General features: G+C 41.1%; 1 protein-coding gene across 6 annotated transcripts in view; it reads left to right on the top strand.

Moving 5' to 3' along the window:
• Positions 1-15105, top strand: part of SPATA13 (spermatogenesis associated 13) — a 110770-nt gene that overhangs the window by 25313 nt on the left and 70352 nt on the right. The window contains exon 2 of one of the 6 annotated variants that reach the window (XM_039496062.1): positions 14709-14806. The exons of the other annotated variants lie outside the window; for them this stretch is intronic. The gene's annotated coding sequence lies outside the window, so the exon portion shown is untranslated. The remainder of the gene's footprint in view (positions 1-14708; positions 14807-15105) is intronic. 6 annotated transcript variants of the gene reach the window in all.

The following is a 15105-nucleotide window of genomic DNA, read 5'->3' as shown; positions in this document are numbered from 1 at the left end:
TGCAGCAGCCATGCCCGGCTGCCTGCAGCATTGTTGGACTGTCAGAATTGAAATGGAGATGACTATAAGGGAGGAGCAATAGCTGTTTTAGGGATTATAGAATGAGCCCTAGTTTAGTTTTGACAAATAATTCTATGTGATAATTCCTGTGTCTTCTCAAAGTAAACCACCCGACTGTTGGAGACTATTTTGGCCCCAATCCTGAAAACACCTACATATGTGAATAGTCCCATGTGACTACCTAAGTAACTTTATGCATGTGAGTGAATGGGACTAGTCATGTGCTTAACATTACTCAGACATGTCAGTGTTTGCAGGATCAAGGCTTTAATGATTAATTTTAACTGAAATCAATACAGCTATAAGTATGCTACACTCAAGCAAGTTTGCTGGGATGAGGCAGTCAAGTTTGCCAGGTGTTTCTTGTGAGTAAACAAAAGTAAAAAAGAAGTAAGTGAGAAAAAGAGGTGGAGTAGGAGACAGTCATAAATTAGCAAGAGGCACCTGTGTACCTAAAGTACAATTTGCTAATCTAGCAGCTAGAATTTTTCATGTGTAGGAAGTTAAAATGAATAGGTTGCCCCTTAAAAGGAAAATGGAAATATAAGTGGAAGTTTATGTAAACAGAGTGGGCTCTCCATAACAAAGAAACATTTATCAAATACTTTCACTGTAAAATGAAGGCACCATTAGATTCCATGGCAGGAAATTGTAGCAATTACACATCATTTTCTCTGGGAAGATAATTTTCCTATTTGTGTCAATGAGTTTGTTCTTGCATACTAATATTATTTTTAATATTAACAAAATGTAAACATGTTTAATACTGTGAGACTTAACCCATTGAAAACTCTTGATTTGATTCTCCTTTCATTTAACACCAGTTTAAATCTAGAATAATTTGTTTTTTATTTTTAGAACCAAAACTTTCCCAGTTGTGCTCACATCTACACCTAAAAATATTCTCAAATGTGACTATTTTTTACAAGCACAAATTTAGGATCTTTTATGCACTGTTCTTTAAGTGTTTAAAATTCAAAGTACAGAACATTGTGCATAGAATGTTATGGGATTAGTGTATTTGTTAGGCTGCAACATAAATGATTTAAACTAAAGTGTTGATCTGACCACGAAAAACACTGCATACCAAATATATAAATAAATAATGGCCCATTGAATTCCAAAATGCTTTTTAACTAATTAATATATTTTCTTGATTTGTCTCGGTTAGGATAATATCAATCAGCTGAGATAGCTGGTTACGGTGATGCATTTTTTTACTCTTCTGTTTGTAATATTTTACTCTTTCACAGGAAAAGCAGCGTGTTTCCAGTGTACTTCGTGAAAAGATTATTTCCTACAGATCTTTAAGATGTTCAGAATTAAAACTTTCACATAAGTTTTGTCTAGCTTGGATAATTACCTGTTGCTGACAGTGGATGTCAGCAGTGGGTCAGGTGGACAGGTGCTAAACATGGTCTAAGCAGAAGTGTAGAACAAGAAAACCATGGATAAAACAGATTTAAAGTGAGTTGATTTTAATACACTGTTAAAGGTTGGGCTGAACCAATTGCTGGTCCCATTGTCAGCAATGGGTATTTTTCCTAGTGTAGATAAGGCTATAGATTTTTTTTTAACCACTTTAAGAAGAATTTATTCCAGGCAGTATGTTTACTGAATGATTTTTATAAACAATGATTTTAGAGGTATATAGAAATAATGTATGTATATATATGGGCATATGCATTATTGAGGCCTTTGGGATTTGTATATAAAGCAGAATTAGAATCCCTCTGTTTAATGACTGATTTTAATATTTGGCACAATAACTCTTCATGGAATTGTATTTTTCGTGTAATTTTTAAATGAAAGTATTTTCTCACTTTTGCAGAGGCAATATTTTAAAATATTCCCTGATTGCACTTTTGTCCTGATAATTTTGCATTTCTTTGGGTTCCTCTCACAAAACAACCACTATCTGTACAAACACACATATTCCAATAATATCTCAGGCACAGGCCACTTCTGACATTTAAAAACTAAATACACAGAGGGAATTATTCCCCTTACTCATAATAACCTGTTCAAGCTACACCAAGATTAGACAATGGCATTTTTTATACCCATCAGCCATTTCCATTTTCCAGCGCTGCCAGCCTGCCCTGATTTACCATACTGTCCTCACAGAGACCATGGGGAGCTAGGAAGGCAGGCTGAACAGCAGGGAGAATGAGGATGGGCTGTGGAGGAAAGAGATGGGGACTTAGGGGTCCATGGAGTAACATGTGGTAGAGTGAAACACGACACACAGATAGGGTGACCAGATGTCCCGATTTTATAGGGATAGTCCCAATATTGGGGCTTTGTTTTATATAGGTGCCTATTACTCCCCATCCCATCCCGATTTTTTCACACTTGCTGTCTCCTCACCCTACACACAGAGCACAGAATGTGTTCTAGAGATGTCACAGCAGGCTGGGGGCCGGAGCATTCCTATGCTTTGCTATTCCCTAGATGCCGCAAGTCCCATGGTACAGGTTAGAGCAATCAGTAACCCCTGGCTAGCAGTGTCACAAACTGCCTCCCTTGTTACTTGCTCTAGAATTGGGGCTCAAACCTCTGCCTCAGTTTTTAACAGACAGGCAGCCAAATTCACGGGGGTGGGGGAGGGGAGGTCGGTGCTGAAGTTATTTCAGTTACATTTTTTGCCCTGAGATTTGACAAGGTCTTTTAAAAGGGATAAAGTCACTGACAAAAATAGAAATGTCCATTTTGTTATTTGGAATCTTTACGCAAAGACAGGACTTATTGAAGTAAATTAACTACTGTTGTAAGGAAACTTGCAAACTTACGGTTCAGAATGATACCATGATTATACAAGACATAAATTAGTCAAGTTCAGAAATTCCAGCATCAGAATAAATCAGGCAGAAAGGTCTTCCAACAGCTGCCTTAGCCTGAACTTTTTCTGGAAAACTAACTTTCTTGCTTTGAGTCTTGTCACAGGTGCACAAGAGCAGTAGATTATTTTTATTCATATATAGGCTTTTGTATGGCACTCATCACTATGGTATGTGAGCACCTCACAATCATTAATAGATTTGTCCTCCCAATGCCCATTTGAGGTAGGGAAGTATTATTACGCCCACTTCTTTACAGATGAGGAATTCAGACAGAGAAAGAGTGAGAGCCCAAGGTCGCACAGAAATAGAACGCAGAACTCCCGTGTCCCAGTCCAGTGCTTCAACCACAACACTATCTGCTCTGTCTGAGATGTGAGTTTTCCTTTTTTTAAAGACTTTGGCATTGCTTTCAATACTGGTGAAATTCTGAACATTTGACCTCTACTTTTATTTCCAATTGGTTCATTCTTGACAGCAACTGGAATAACTGAGTTCATTTGAAGTCCAAGGACACTAAGAAAAGGACTCTGTAGATAGACCTTGCCTTTTTTTTTCCTTTTTTTTTTTTTTTTTTTATCAAAGGGCCTATTTGCTCTGTGGGAGGGGAAGGTTGAGCTTGGCAGAGAGACACAGAGACATTGAGAGTATTACATTTGTGGCATCATTTCCCTCCTTTCTGAGGGGAGCTCTTCAGTGGTCAGGATCTGCAGCTGTGCAGAGGCAGGCTAGGGCCTTAGAGGGGGCACCACAGACCCCATAAACTCATGTTTGTGGGTAAATTAGTGCTGTCCCTGTCGGCATTAACATACTGGTGGTCCCCAGCACAGTTTGGAAACCAGGTCCACTAGTCCAAGTGTGGACCAACTGTAGTGCAGAAGTACAAGGCCTCTGGACAGATGGGCCATCTGCAGAGCTCAGGGGATCTGTGAGTTTAGGAAGTGGAACACTTAGCTACTTCAATAAGAGGTCAAACTCAGGCCCAATGGAATAATTCTAGGGAAAAACTGTGAGTCTTAATTTGCAGAGTTTCCTCCCCCCCACAGTAATAACCCAACTAGTGGAATAATTTGATCTTCAGCAATAATTTGACCCTGAGCAAGTTTGCGGATTACACTAAGATGGGGGCAGAGGAAGATATGCTGGAGGGTAGGGATAGGGTCCAGAGTGACCTAGACAAATTAGAGGACTGGGCCAAAAGAAATCTGATGAGGTTCAACAAGGACAACTGCAGAGTCCTGCACTTAGGACGGAACGATCCCATGCACCGCTACAAGCTGGGGATGGACTGGCTAAGTGGCAGTTCTGCTGAAAAGGACCTGGGGACAAGAAGCTGGATATGAGTCAACAGTGTGCCCTTGTTGCCAAGAAGGCTAATGGCATATTGGGCTGCATTAGTAGGAGCAATGCAGATCAAGGGAAGTGATTATTCCCCTCTATTTGGCACTGGTGAGGCCACATTTGGAGTATTGTGTCCAGTGTTGGCCCCTCCAATACAAAAAAGATGTGGACAAATTGGAGAGAGTCCAGCGGCGGGCAACAAAAATGATTAGGGGGCTGGAGCACATGACTTAAGAGGAGAGGCTGAGGGAACAGGGCTTATTTAGTCTGCAGAAGAGAAGAGTGAGGGGGGATTTGACAACAGCCTTCAACTACCTGAAAGGGGGTTCCAAAGAGGATGGAGCTAGGCTGTTCTCAGTGGTGGCAGATGACAGAACAAGAAGCAATGGTCTCAAGTTGCAGTGTGGGAGGAATAGGTTGGATATTAGGAAAAACTATTTCACTAGCAGGGTGGAATGGGTTACCTAGGGAGGTGGTGGAATCTCCATCCTTAGAGGTTTTTACGACCCGGCTTGACAAAGCCCAGACTGGGATGATTTAGTTAGTGTTGGTCCTGTTTTGAGCAGGGGATTGGACTAGATGACCTCCTGAGGTCTCTTCCAAGCCTAATCATCTATGATTCTATGACCCTAACTAATTAGACAGTGGCTGCTACTGAAGGGAAATGAAGTAATTTAAAATTTTTTAGCTTTCAGGCTATTAGTCTTACTGGTGCCAATTCAGCCTTCATATAGAAGTCACTGGGAGTTGTGACTGTCTGAGGAAAGAATTGGGCACCCTATGTATGACAGGAGTTGATATCAACCCTGTGCACAGCTTGCATGAAATGAGCTACTTGTAGCTTCTATTAATCTGAGATTTTTATTACTGACTTTTGTCAATTAAAATGATGTTTATAGTGATCCAATGCAAAGGAAGCCAGCCATTTATTTATCTGCCAAAATATGAAGGGATGATGAATTTTAATCACTTACGTTTGAAAATTTTGCCATTGATTTTAGTATTATTAAAGAAGGTGTTTTTTAAGCAAGAGGAGATAGCACTGTGATGGATACCAAATAAAGGCTTGTAATAATAACAACAGTAAAACAACTAAGGCTACAATTTTGGCATGGAAATTTTTAGTAAATTTCACAGCAGAGGTGCAGGGAAAAAAGCAATATGTCCCAGAAAGGTCACCAGATGATCCTCCCGGAGCCCTAGAGGGAGGTCCTCATGACCAGCCCAATCCCCCTCGAACCCTCGGGAGCCCTGAATACCACCAACCCGATCCTCCTGGAGTCCCTGCCTTCTCCGCAAGGGCCTCCTTATCTTACCCTCCCAACTGACAATCCGCTGGTTTAAAATGTGAAGGTGGCAATGACCCTTTGGCCCCCTTGTCTCTGGCACAAGTGGAGGCAGGCCTGGGCCCTACCCATCCTCAGGACAGGAGGCACCACTGCAGAGTGGGCTCATCATGTATTTTATTCAAATTCACAATTACTGGGAACACTATGGTCTCCGTGCCAAAATTGTAGCCTTAATAATAACAGGTTCATAGTTAAAGTTGTCAGCCACATTGCATTCTTAGCACACGTATCATCATTTAATGGGAAATTATCCCAAAATTAGACAGACATTTTCATAACCTATGAAAATTACTGGAGCTTTTCATTGTTGTACCCCTATTTTAATGTATTGTTTCTATAACTTTCCCATTACGAGATTTTGTGATCAAGCAGTTTACTTGCAACTAAATGGAAAATAAACTTTAAAAAAAATCAAAGATGTGGCAGCTATATAACAAACCAGAGGTAGAATTAGCAAGAGGAAGCCTTTTTTTTTTTTCTTGGAATATAGATAGGAACATGAGAGAGATCATAGCTGAATCTTTTGGTACAGTAGACATGCCCACGGATGTTAATTTCAGCTTACACTATGCAATAATAAAGGCAATACAGTAGAACCTCAGTTATGAACACCTTGGGAATGGAGGTTGGTCGTAACTCTGAAATGTTTGTAACTGAACAAAACATTCTGGTTGTTCTTTCAAAAGTTTACAGCTGAACATTGACTTACTACAGCTTCGAAACTTTACTATGCAGAAGAAAAATGCTGCTTTCCCTTTATTTTTTTAATAGTTTATGTTTAACACCCTACTGTGCTGCATTTGCTTTTTCTTTTTCTTTTTTTTTTTTTTGGTCTCTCCTGCTGCCTGATTGCATACTTCCGGTGCCAAATAAGGAGTGTGGTTAACTGGTCAGTTCGTAACTCTGAGGTTCACCATATATAATTGTAAAAAGAGACTAAATAAATAGAAGTCCTCATGCTAATTTAAAACACTAATAACACCGGAAAATAGACTAGCGGCACAGAATTCTTGTGGGGGTTTTTTGTTTCCCCCCCCCCTTCCTTTTCTAACATAGTTCAGACTCGGATTGCTGTGACTTTCCTATGCACTTACAAACCTGTAATTGTCCAAAGCTTATTGGCATAGCAACCAAGATAACAGCTCTGTTGGGTATTTCTCGTGCATCATACTGGCTCAGTCATGCTGTCGAGACCTGTTGCTTCAGTTTTTTCTATTCTGTAATTATAATAAACATTGTAGATATTATGAACTAGTGGAACTTTGCAGAGGTTTTTTTTTTAAACTAATTTCTAATCAAGTGTATTGGTTGCTTCATTACAAGGTATTTCTTCAGCAGCTAGGTTTTTAGTAGATTTTTATACCTGGGAAGGGGATAAGATAGAACCCTGGCTCCTTTGCCTCCTCTTAAAAGCACCAGCCTTCAAGATGGAGGACATGCTACATGTTGCGGGTGTTACAAATTACTCTGTCTACCCCTTACTCCTCTACCTCCAGCACAAGAGGAAGCAGTGGGATGCATTGTGCCTCACAGATGAAATGTTGCCCCTTGCTATGGATGATGTGCAAATAACAGAGAATATCAGGGTTGGAAGGGACCTTAGGAGGTAATAATTGGAGATATACCAATCTCCTAGAACTGGAAGGGACCTTGAAAGGTCATCAAGTCCAGCCCCCTGCCTTCACTAACAGGACCAATTTTTGCCCCAGATCCCTAAGTGGCCCCCTCAAGGATTGAACTCACAACCCTGGGTTTAGCAGGCCAATGCTCAAACCACTGAGCTATCCCTGCCCTAATCACTAATGTACACGGATAGCGTGTAAGAGACCTGGACTACACTGTCCCTACCAGGGTCTGCAAGAGGAAGATGGATGGCTGCCTGATAAGCTAGGACCTGCATGTAAAGCTGTTCATTGCTTGCAGATTGGTTCTCTCTGTAATGCTTTTGTTCTAAATAAATACTTGGCTTTATGAAGGCTGGTTGGTCACTGGTTAACCCTGTTATAGCCCCTGTGGGAGAGCAGAGTGACAAGTGCTGAACTGAACTCGGACTTGCTACAGTGATTACAGTGAAATGCAGCCTAAATCCCAGGTCTGCACAGAGATTGCAGGTTCCATGCCCTGAAAAAGGTGATTGCTAGAGGCCTGAGACCCAGTGGGATACCCTTATAGAGGCTACAAAGGGGTGAGAGGTGCAATTACTTCAGGAATTATGACAGTGTGATGGCAGTATGTTGGGATGATTTAGAAAATGTCTATCTGTATCAAACTGGGAGGGGTCAGGATGGGATGTGGAGTTGGGGCAAGGTTGGGAAGGGAACAAAACACAGATATAGAACACTTTGGTTGTCTGAGGAAACGTTAGTCACAGCAGTTCTTTCTCCCTTGGAAGATGATATGGGAGAAGGATCCTGTCTGGTGATTGGATGAACACCGTGCAATGTCTTTTTGCAGTGGAAAGGGGCTTGTGGTGCTGAACTGAAACTTCAGGGAACAAAATAAAGTTGTGGGGTATCTTTCTTTCCTTGTCCATTTCACCTCTGTTAGTTTGTCGCAGAGACAGAATTATCTGGTGATGCTGGGGTGTACGGAAGTTGGTGTTCAAGCTTCATTTGTATGGAAATTTCTGTATGCAAGCTGAGAATAGTCAGTATCCAGCTGTGTCTCCCAGTAGAACCCTGTGCGGTTACAAAATTTGTATCCATATCCGATCTGCAAACACAGTCCGTGGGTATCTGCAGATTTGCAGGGCTATAGATATAACGTTTGGATTCATATCCATCCGTGATCCACAAACATGGTCTGCAGATATCCTCGGATATAAAGCAGATATCCACAGATTTGCAGAGCTCTACCTGCAAATATGTCAGCAAACTTCTGATGTAGCAGACAGTCCAGCTGGCCTTGTGGTTCAATGGCAGTGCAAATCTGCTTGGTCCAGCTTCACAGCTGACCAAACTCCATGATTCAGTAATATGTAGAGGGGTGACCGTTAGCAGAAACATGATTGAGCCTTAAATCAGTCCCTTTGATTCAGCGAGTGCACCTCTCCCTTGTTATTTAGTCTCACTAAAATGTCACTTACTGAATGAGCAGGGCAGCCTCTGTGAGGGGGCCTCAGCTCTAGAATTCAGAACCCCTTGCTCTATAAGAGCCCATATTTCTGATCCTCCTGAGCGTACTGCAAGACCCATTTATTTCCCCAGGCATGTTTGGTGGGGGTCGGTTGAGAGATGTGATGACAGGATGGCAAGGTTGCAGTTTGATAGTTATTTGGTGGGAGGGGGTTATAAAGAACTATTAATAGTTTTTTTAAATATAAATATTAAGAATAAGGGTAATAGATAAATTACGGCAATGAGGCAATCTGATACCTGGGTGATAGGTGTGGTATCTGAACCTGAAAAGCGCAGAACAGAAAAAAATAGAATCTAAATGGCTATAATCAAGTGCTAACAAAGAGCCCACTCTAGCTGTCTCTGATAGTCAGTATGTTTTCCTCCCAACATGTGGTTCCCCCATCATCTTAATGTACTTTTCACTTAACAGAAAATCTATTTCTAATAACTTTAAAAGAACATAGAGAAAATGTGCATGGGACCAAACTTGTGACACACTTCACTGCTGAATCTCTGTTCCTTCCCACTTTTCTGTATTTTGCATCTCCACAGTCCTCCCCTCTCTCTTTTTTCCCTTAAACTTTTGTGAGTCACAAGATAAAGGTAGAACGCAGCCTTCCTAATTGGAAACAGGAAGTTGTCTTTATGTTTGGACACAATGAGCTATTTATTGAAAACTGCTCTTCTGTAGTATGAAGCATCTCTTCATGTCATGCTGTCTTAATAATGCCTCTTGAGGATGGGAACACAATAATAGCATCACAGTGAGACTCAATGGGGATATAAATAGCATTTGAACAGACTGAAAGGCCTAGTCCCTCGTTAAGTTGTGTGCAGCTGCAATGGTGTAGGTGGATGAGTAAGACCAACACTGAGAGGGGACAATGGTAACCTGGTACATAGGGCTCTTTTTTTCACTGATGGCGTCATTCCATCCTGCTATTGTGTCCACCCTAAATTAGATCTGTGTGCCAAATGGAGTGCAGCGAACTAAGTGAAACAGTCTCTCAACGCAAATCCAAAAGAACATTTTAAATGATAAAACTGAAGTCTATTTCAGTTATTTATAAGTTGTATTTCAGCACTCTTTTGGAACCCAATTTGACACACTTTCTCGCATTGATCATTTCTGTACTCCACAAGCAGTCCTATTGCAGTCAGCACGGATATGTCTACACTAGTTATACAGGGGATATACCCGCGCTAGCCCTGATGGAGCTAGAATACTCAAATAGCAATGAAGCCGTGAGCAGTGGGAGGGGCTGGCCGCCCAGAGTTTGTACCCATGATCTTGGACAGGATTTACTCAGGGTGGCTAGTTCTTCCTGCTGCAGTTACACTTCTGTTTTTAGAATGCGATTGGAGCTAGCACAGATGTAGCTCAATGAGCTGGAATTTGTACCTTTACTCACTTAGGTATTAATGTGAGTAATAGGGTGAACAGATGTCCCAATTTTATAGGGACAGTCCCGATTTTGGGGGCTTTTTCTTATATAGGCTCCCCCCACCCCCTGTCCTGATTTTTTACATTTGCTATCTGGTCACCCTTGTGAGTAAGAGCATCAGAACCTGGCTTTTAGTGAACAATTATAAAGTAGCTATATGAGGAGACTTGTATTGGTGATGACTCCTCACTTGCCTCTGTCAAATTAAGAAAATTAATCAGTTTAAACCAAGCAGCCCTTTGAGCCCTTTCCTTAACAGTATGGTTCATGAACTGGAATGGGAGATTTAAATGCCAAGATGACAGAGCTATTGAATTTGGAGAATTCCTTTTGGTATAGATCGTATAAATCTTTTGCCTGTTAGAAACTTACACAAATAGAAACAACCGTAGTATATTTGAAACCTAATTTATACATAAAACAGACAAAATTAATTTGCAGTGCATATTCAAATGTCTACTGTTCCTCACTTTTAAACTATCCAAATTAAGAGCTTGATATTGCTCCCCTTGAATTCAGTAGAGGAGTTGCTGTTAATTTCCCTGAGACCATGACTCAGCCTAATATCCCCAGTGGGACTTATAAGGGTTCTCATGAGGGTAATTGTTTGCAGGACAGAGCCTTAGTCTGTCTGAGATGCAAAAGACAGATACAAATTGCAACATTAGGTAAATACTGTAAACCTCAGAAAACACTCTATAGTTTAATGAAAGAGAATCAGTTATTCTAATACTTTCACCTATTCAAAATTGTGTTGGGGTGCACATTAATGTAGGATGATTTTAAAAAAACACACACTCAGAATATTGCATTTACCCCACACCCCACCATCCTGCCCCAGCTGTGTGCAGTGTAGCAAATTATTTTTGCCATGTTTTTCTTGAGTATTAATAAGCTCCCAGTCTCTCTCTTTAAATATACTTTTAAAATCCCAGTTTTAAAATAAGAATGAGAAAGAATCACAAAATATCAATGGATGAGCAACAGGGTTCTTCCTCCTCCATTGGAAGTAACAGAACTATTCTCCTTCAGACTTTCCCACCCTGAGACTATGGAAGATGACAATCATGATTAGATAAGAGCTGCTGACATGCAGCCATTGATGTGCTATGATATTTGAAAAAATATCAATACCCACTAAAAGCTTCAATTTCACTTTCTAGTTCATCTTGCTCCTTCGCCATGAAAGCTCTTAATATTGCTTTTCCTGTGTCACATTTTTTATAAGCCTTTTCCACCTGTATTGCACGTCAAATAATCCTTCTCATTCTTTGTCACATGCATTTTAAACCTCTTTTAAATCGCAGATTTAAACTTCTAAAACAAGTTAAATTTTGTGTTGCTATGGCTATTTGTGATGATCATTATCAAGTAATTAATAATACCATTGTGCATATACCAATCTGGAATTTATTCTTGGAGTTCTTTTGGACTTGGTCTCCCACAGTTTACAATGCCAGCACAACCACTGATTGAATTACATCCTTTGTTACTCAGGTGGGGTCAAATTATTAGTCTGTAAATAATAGGGTATAGTGCAGCTTCTCAGAAGTACCTATAAAAGTGCTATTCAATTTTTCTTAATTCCATCTTTTTGCACAATCTCTAGTAACAAATAACATTCATCTTCTCAAGAAAGGAAAAACTGGAAAACAAGCCACTATTTCTGCTCTAAAGCAGCCTGCCTTGGTTATAAATGTGGGTGACATTTTGTATTTGTGGAATAGTGAAACAGACATTTATGTTCTGTGAAGAATTAACTTACTGAAACTTGGGCTTGTCTTAGGGCTAGTCTACACTGGCAACGCTAAAGTGCCTTGTGTGGTCGCAGCACAGTGCTCTAAAAAAACCACCTCCACAAGGGGCGTAGCTCCCAGTGTTGGTGCACTGTCTACACCGGTGCTTTACAGCACTGAAACTTGCTGCGCTCTGGGGTGTGTTTTTTCACACCCCTGAGCGAGAAAGTTGCAGCGCTGTAAATTGCCCTTAGCCAGGGGCGGCTCCAAGCCCCAGCATGCCAAGCGCGTGCTTGGGGCAGCAAGCCGCGGGGGGTGCTCTGCTGGCGCCACGAGGGCGGCAGGCAGGCTGCCTTCTGCGGCTTGCCTGCGGAGGGTCCACTGGTCCCGCGGCTTCGGAGGACCTCCCGGAAGCACGCCTGCGGGAGGTCCACTGAAGCCGCGAGACCAGCGGACCCTCCGCAGGCAAACCGCCGGAGGCAGCCTGCCTGCCGTGCTTGGGGCAGCAAAATCCCTAGAGCCGCCCCTGCCCTTAGCTGTTGGGAGTCTATGCACCTTTCTTTCCTAGAAATATTGTGCTAGAAAAATAGAATAATGTTTCATATCTAAAGGAAGAATAGTGGGCCTTGTTCTCCTTCCTTACACTAGGGCAATCCCCATAATTTTGGCGGTACCTTGATATAGCTGCACTTGGGGCACTGTATATATGGGTCTGAATCAGCCTATTTAAAAAAAAAAAGGATATCCAAGTTAAGGAGAAAGTGCAGACACTCATTATTCTTGATAACAGCAAACTAAAATCTGTCCTCAGATACACTCACAAAACTCCCATTGAATTCAGAACTTATATACATGTATGCAAGGGCAGTACTTTGACCCAATGAAACCACAAAAGTCAGAAATGGGGTTTAGCATAAGCTGATGACTAACACAAACAGGTCTGGGAGATACAAAATACAGCAGTCACTCTTAGAAACATGCAATCACCTCAGATAGAGGTTTATATAACTAATGTTACCTCAGTAATTGCAACATTCTAAGTATTCCCATAGTACGCAGAGACAAGGGATATTGCAAACAATGATGTAATAATCTTATCTAATTATCCAAGGCAAGTTTTTAAGAGTGACCATTATACGAGGTCAAACCTGCAGGCACTTCACCAATATTTCTATCAGAGAGAGTGAGTGAAAGTTTGAACAGCAGTCCCTGATATACAGCGTTATTATAACATGTGGTAAAACTATATTTCCAATCTATTTCTGATACATTTGCTGTTTCAATACAATGTGATATACTTACCCCTCAAATCCATCCAAATGCTGATCCTAAAATCACCTTCTAGTCTGTCACCCCCACTATAAATCCCTCAATAAGTTTCCCCCTCTTCTAATGCATGAAACATGAACTTCTTGTCCTTATTTACAAAGCTTTCCACAATTTAGCCCCTCCCTAGATATCAGACCTATTATCTTATTCCAAGACTTCCTCCTGCCATCACTCCACTAGTGATTCTAGACTCATTCTCTGTTTCTCTAAGAAGCACTTTTGGGCTTCCTTAGTCCAGATCCATAAAGCCAATATCTTGTCCTCCTTCAAGTCCTTCCTCAAAATTTACCTTGTCTGTAACACATACAATAAAGAACAGCCTAGGTTAGGCAGATGGAAAGCTACAGTCACTACTACAGACTGGCTAAGAATTCCACATATGATGTCATATTTTTGTGTTACCACATTTCCCCTTGCCCACTTGTCTCATCCATCTGCTATGTCACCTTTTAGATTGTAAGTGCTTGTCTACCCTTGAAATGCTACAGCTGCTTCAGCGGAGACACTACCTACACTCACAGGAGAGGTTCTCCTGTCATCGTAGGTAAGATAACTCACCTTCCTGAGAGGCAGTAGCTAGGTCAATGGAAGAATTCTTCCATCAACCTAGCACTATCTACACTGGGGATTTTTCACACCCCTGAGTGATGTAGCTATGCCAATGTAAATGCCCAGTGTAGACCAGCCCTAAGGCCCAGATCCTCAAAGATATTTAGGCACCTAATTCCCATTGAAATCAATGGGAATTAGGTGCCTAAATATCTTTGAGGATTTGTACCTCAGTGTTTTGGATCAGGGACTGTACATACAGAGAACAACTTTCACCTTTTCATGTTCTCTGTATGTATATATATCTTCTTACTATATGTTTCATTCTATGCATCTGATGAAGTGGGCTGTCGACCACGAAAGCTTATGCTCAAATAAATTTGTTAGTCTCTAAGGTGCCACAAATATTATTGTTCTTTTTGCGGATACAGACTAACACAGCTGCTACTCTGAATCCTGGGAACCAGGCATTGGTGTTTGGGCTGAAATTTCTGAAAGAGGTTTGCCCTCTTGCTGTTTGTGACTATGTCTATTAAAGGACTGGTGTATTAGTGTAAAGCAAGTTACTCTACGGAAATACCCCACATCACTGATTACTCTGCATCACTGATTTTTTCTCTAATGGGAAACTGATGTGCATGACCCAACATCTGCATGGCACCTTACATAATGGGGCCCAGGATGGCTGAGACACTACTGCAATTTAAATATTTAAATGAGGAAGATGTTTGATATGAAGGTGAGCATTTTATACCAGATTGTTACTGGAACGTGGAACAGTGGCTGAAGACAATGTACATAATGAAAATTTGACCAAAGGCAGAGATCATTAAATTCAGCCACTAGAAATATATAGGGAATAGCAAAATGAGGCAGGGCATGTCTGACCCTGAGTACTGGTTCTCTCCAATCACAAATTCTGTGTGTTTTGCGTTGACAGCATCATCCCTATGGGGCCAATCCACCTGTGGAGTAACTATAGAAATAAATGGAGTTGCACCAGGGATGGATTTGGCCTTACACATTTGAAATAAAAAGGTAAGTGTTTTAAACCAACCACAGCTTGGAAGACTCATATGGAAAACCAGGCATTATAAGTGAAAGTCCTTGCAAGAGGTGGGGAAGACTAGCTTTGAAACTGAAGATTAAAGTAAATATTTTCTCAATACAGCAAATGAAAAAGCAACTTGTAGAGGACCAACAGCTGAGGAGAGGGTGTGGGAACCAGAAATACATTCAATGGCTGGGAGGTTGTTTAAAAGTTAAGATCAGGAGAACAGATAATTTGGAGGGCTGCAATTTCTCCTGCTCCTGCCTCCTCCATCTCCTTCATATTC

This window comes from Mauremys reevesii, linkage group 1, assembly GCF_016161935.1.
Source record: "Mauremys reevesii isolate NIE-2019 linkage group 1, ASM1616193v1, whole genome shotgun sequence".
NCBI lineage: Eukaryota > Metazoa > Chordata > Testudines > Geoemydidae > Mauremys > Mauremys reevesii.
This window is presented reverse-complemented; position numbering and strand designations above follow the sequence as displayed.